Below are 5,789 nucleotides of genomic sequence, written 5' to 3'. Positions count from 1 at the left end.
AGATTTGACCTTGAAAAACTGAAAGAATCTGCCATCTCTGAAGAATTTCAGGCAGCAATTGAGGGAAGTTTGCACCAATACTCCTCCTTGATGAAGACCTGGAGACCACCACAAATAGCTTTAACACAGTGATGACGGAAACAACAAGCAAGGTTCTGGGGAAAAGCCGTCGCAAGTCTAAACCATGCGTCACTAACAAGATAATGGACATGTGTGACACAAGAAGGAAGTTAAAGAAAGATAAAAAAACACAGCAGAGGGAAGAACAGAATACAGGGAAATCAACAAGGAAATCAGGAGGGAAATAAAAGAAGCAAAGCAAGGATGGATAGCTGAACAATGTGCAGACATTGAAGACAGCCTCTCCAACAACAACACAAAGAAGGCATTCCGACTGGTGAAAGACCTTACCAAAGAAAAACAAGCCAAAGTGAACACCATCCAAGACAAAAATGGCAAAAGTCTCACAGAAGAAAAGGAAATAATGGAAAGGTGGACAGAATACTGTTCAGAACTATACAACTACCAGAGCAAAGGGGATCCAAGCATGCTGAACGTACAGGAATCTTCCAATGAGGATGACTATCCAATCATGCGTGAAGCAGTTGAAGCCACAATACGATCACTGAAGTGCGGGAAGTCAGCAGGAATTGACAATGTCCCTGCTGAACTGCTGAAGCATGGAGGAGGGACCATGATGGACATGCTTACCACCATCTGCCATAAGATCTGACAGACAGGTGAATGGCCGACACCTTGGTCTCAGTCACTGATCAATCTGCTTCCCAAGAAAGGCGATCTCCAACGTCGCCAGAATTACCATACCATCAGTCTGATCAGCAAGGTAATGCTCAGAATCATCCTGAACAGACTGAGACCTCAGGCAGAAGACATCATTGTCGAGGAACAAGCCGGCTTCCTTAAGGCCAGAAGCACCACTGAGCAGATTTTCACCCTCCACACCCTCTGTGAGAAACACCTTCAGCACCAGGGAGAGTTCTACCACGTCTTCATAGACTTCAAGAAGGTGCTTGACAGAGTCTGGCATGATGCCTTATGGGACACTATGAAGAAATTCAACATGGGGCAGAAGCTGATTCATACAATCCATCAGCTTTACACCAAGGCAACCAGTGCAGTACTTGCTCAGGTCATCATTGGGGAGTGGTTCCATACCTCTGTAGGAGACCGTCAGGGCTGCCTCCTCTACCCCACTCTCTTCAACGTTTTCCTGGAATGGATCATGAGTGATGCCCTTAAAGATCACATGGACACAGTCAGCATTGGAGGGAGGAACATCACAAACCTAAGATTTGCTGACGACATTGATGGTCTTGCAGGAAAAGAGGATGAACTGGCCAACCTGGTCAACAATTTTGACAGACCCTCCACAAAGTTTGGAATGGAAGTAAGTGCCGAGAAAACCAAGCTCATGGCAAATGCCAACAGTGCCATCACAACAGACATATCAGTTCATGGTCAGAAACTTGAGACAATGCAGCAGTTCAAATACGTGGGGGCAATCATCAGTGATGAAAGATCAATACCAGAAGTCCTGGCAAGAACCACACAGACAATGACTGCACTATCCAAACTCAAGACAATATGGAGGGCAGCAACATCACCATGAAGTACAAGATCAGACTACTGCGTGCATTGGTATTCTCCATCTTCCTGTACGTATGCGAGACATGGACCCTCACAGCAGAGCTACAGAGGAAGATACAGGCATTGGAAATGAGATGCTATCACAACATCTTGGGCATCTCATACTTGGACCACATCACAAACGAACAGGTCCGCAAGACCATTCAGCACCACGTTAGCCCTCATGAAGACCTTCTCACAACGGAGAAGAAAAGAAAGCTGAGATGATACGGCCACGTAACAAGATCCAGTGGCCTTGCAAAGACTGTTCTACAAGGAACTGTGGAGGGGAAAAGAAGGAGAGGTGGACAGAGGAAAAGATGGATGGACAACATTAAAGAATGGACAGGGAAAACACTTACGGTGACCCAGGCACTGGCATACAACCGCGACAGATGAGACAGACTGGTGCAAAGCTTGTCAGGACGGCGCCCTGATGGCTCCACCAGGAGTGAAGGGTGCAAGGCAAGGCACGAATTCGTTGATCCAGTTTATCATTCATAAAACAGCAACAGAGCCAGCACTGATCCCTGTAGCACACCACTAGTGACAAACCTCCAGTCAGAAAGACAACATCAATGAGCAATCTCTGGCTTCTTCCACTCAGTCAATATTGGATCCAAATGACTACGTTTAATTTGAGGATCCTAATGGCTGCGTGAATGCCAAATGGCCCATGTGGGACTTTGTCAAAAGTCTTGCTTAAGTCCATGTAGACAATTCCCACCACTTTTCATTCAGTACCTTCTTGGTAACCTTGAAAATCTATACTATTGGTTAGACATAACCTACAAGACACAAACCATGTTGACCATCACCAATCAGGAATGCCTATTCAAATACTTACATATACGAAAAATAGAGGGCTATGTGGTAGGGAAGTTCTAGGTAGTTTCTAGAGTAAGTTACATGGTTGGCGCAACATTGTGGGCCGAAGTGCTGGTAATGTGCTGTAGAATTCTATGTTCTATACAATCCCTTAGAATACTTCCCAAAGATTTACCCACTACTGATTTTAGTCTCCCTGCTTATTCTTGGAGCCTTTCTTAAAATTTTGTCCCTTGCTATTCTTTTGCTCTTAATATACCCTATTGCTATGTAGGATTTCTCTTTCACATTGTCAGAGCAATGTCATGTCCTTTTTTACCACTTCTGATTTCTCTCTTAATAGTTCTCCATTTCTTATACTAAAGCGCTTCACTTGGGCTTTTTAGTCTTGCCTTTTTTTTTGTAATTTATTTTTTTATTGATGTTCATCAAACAAACATTTCCATAAGATGTATTTCAGACATTGTACATATATATCATATAATCATATATATCCCAAATCTTCACAAAGTATTTATCTAAGGTATACACTTATAGAAAAGAGTAGAAAGAAAAAACAAGCAAAAGGAAAGACCAATGTACAAGTAGGGAGTGATCTTTTTTTTACAACAGATTCATTGATTTGTGAGAATAAAATCAGGCCTATGAGGCATTATGTAGTTAAACCATTTTTCCCAGTATGAATCAAATTGTTCCAGCTTATGATTAACAGATGCTGTTATCTTCTCCATTTTGTAAATGTCCATTGTAATTTCCATCCACGCATTTAAAGTTGGGCTCTCCTGTGATAACCATTTCCTAGTCTTTTTACCAGCCACCAACAGTATATTCATTATTTATCTCTTTTCAACCATTCTTGAGGTATATATCCAAAATATATGGTCTTACTCTCTAAGGGTATTTCACATTTAAAGATGTCTTGTAGGGCATTGTGTATCCCCCTCCAATAGTTTTTGATAACAGGGCAGTCCCAAAAAATATGATAATGATATGCTTTTTGATTTCCACAATTTCTCCAGCAAACAGGGAGGTTACTATCATAATGGGATTTCTGAGAGGGTGTAATAAAATATCTTATCAAATTTTTCCATCCAAACTCCCTCTATTTCTGTGAACTGGTACACTTCCATTGATACCTCCATATTATTGTCCATTCTTCTTCAAATATAATTATCCCTCCTTCCTTCTCCCATTTTGTTTTAATGTATGAAGTGGAAAGTGTTTTAAGATTTGACAACCACTTATACATGCTTGAAATGATTCTACTACCGTTATCTGAATTATATGCTTTTCTAAATAGCTCTATCAAGCATGTACTTGCCTTGGTTACATTTTTAAGCGTCTTATTAACATATCGTTGCATCTGTAAATACCGATTAAAATTTTGTTTTTCTAACAATTGTTTCTCTTTAAGCATTGCAAAACTGAACAGTGTTCCTTCTTTCATTATGTTGCAAAGAACTGTTATTCCTTTAGCTGTCCAGTCCTTAAATCTAGCATCCAATTTATTTGGTGTAAAATCAGAGTCATATGCACACCATTTAAGAATTGCAATATCTCCTTCTAGATTATATTCTTTTATAGTAGTTTTCCATATTTTAAGAGTCAATTTCACCCATGGGTTATCAATAGTATAGGTTGTTATCAGCCAAAATTGCTTGTATGGGGATGGGATGTACCCGCTCCTCAATGTTTTTCCATTGAGCATCATATGATGGGTTGCACCAACATATCACAGCTCTCAACTGTGCTGCAAAATAATAATCTCTAATAGAAGGTAGGCCCCATCTCCCCTTTTCCTTTGCTAATTGCAAAGTTTTGAGACGAACTCTAGGCCTTTCACCAGGCCAAATATACCTTGATAACATCTTGTTCCATTCATTGAATTGATTTTGATTAATCTCTATTGGTAGGGACTGAAAGAGATATAACAGTCTAGGCAGTATATTCATTTTAATAGACTCAATCCTTGAACTGACACTGAGAAAAGGAATCAGATTCCATCTTGCCATATCTTCCTTAATTTTTTTATATTAAGGCTGATAATTACATTCTGATAATTTTGCCAAATCTTTTGGCATAATGATGCCCAAATATTTGAAAGGCTCGTGCCTTTTATTCTAATAGGAACATACAGATTTTGTACTCTCAGTATTTCAGTTTTGGAAACCTTCCGATATCTTTGTCGGAAAACAATCTGTCCCAATCCACACCTGCTGGTTCCTTTCTGACGCCATTAAAATTGTCTTTATTTCGATTCAAATTTCAAAATTTCCAAGTACATTTATTAGTGAAGCATATATACATTGGATAACCTTGAGATTTGTCTCCTAACGAGCAGCCACAAAATAAAGAAATCCAAAAGAATCCATTAAAAACACTATTAAACACCCAAAATGCAGAGAAGAAAAAAAATCATGCAAACAATAAATGCGAGCAAATAGCGTTCTGAACTGAAATCCACAGAGAGTCTGTCTCTAGACCCTTAGTTCAGTGCAGAGTGGAGCAGCGAGCTGAACTGGCCAGTTCTTCCTTTCGGGTCCTGACATCTTGACCTTTTCAATCTGGCCCGGTGCCTAAAGCCTTGTCTAAACATCGGGTTCAGTTGCCACAATGCACTCTGGGGCCAGGACCCTGCTGCCTCAATTTGGCCTGTATCCAAAATTTCTGATTCGGCACAGCGCTTAAATCGATTGATCTTCAGGTCCTCTTCACTCTGGATGACGGGCCTGCTGTTTTGCCTCACCTCGGTTTTGCCAAGTGAAATTGCCTCCAAGTCCAAGCAGGTTAGAAACTATTGTTTGCGATGATCATTTAACAGAAAAGGAGTGATTAACAAAGTATTCAGTTGTTTTTCTTGTTTCATTGGCCCCCAGCCAGAAGGTTTCTGAGATTCACCAGCACCATCTTAAACCAGACTAACAATTTATATTCCAATGCAAGAGCCAGTCCTATCCTTCCCCATAATAAACTTGAAACCAATGTATTTTGATAATTAGATCCAAAGTGCACCATTCGAAATGTACTTCTGTCACCTGTTTTGTCTTGTTCCCAAAGAGGAGCTCCTGTATCAAACTCTCTGTTTTGTTGGGACCACTATATATTAATCAGGGAAACTTCCCTAAACACATTTGACAAACCCTATCTCATCCAGTTCTTTTACAGAATGGGAGTCCTAGCCAATATGTTGGAAGTTCAAATCACCTTCTATCAAACCTTATATTTTGTGCAACTGATTGCTCCCTCTAAAACAAATTTGTTCTAAATCCATTGATGAGTAGGAGGTCCATAATGTAGACCTGATTATAGCTAGT

The sequence above is a fragment of the Hypanus sabinus genome, chromosome 27 (assembly GCF_030144855.1).
Source record: "Hypanus sabinus isolate sHypSab1 chromosome 27, sHypSab1.hap1, whole genome shotgun sequence".
In the NCBI taxonomy this organism is placed as follows: domain Eukaryota; kingdom Metazoa; phylum Chordata; class Chondrichthyes; order Myliobatiformes; family Dasyatidae; genus Hypanus; species Hypanus sabinus.
The sequence above is the reverse complement of the archived record's forward strand: the minus strand, read 5'-3'. Positions refer to the sequence as shown.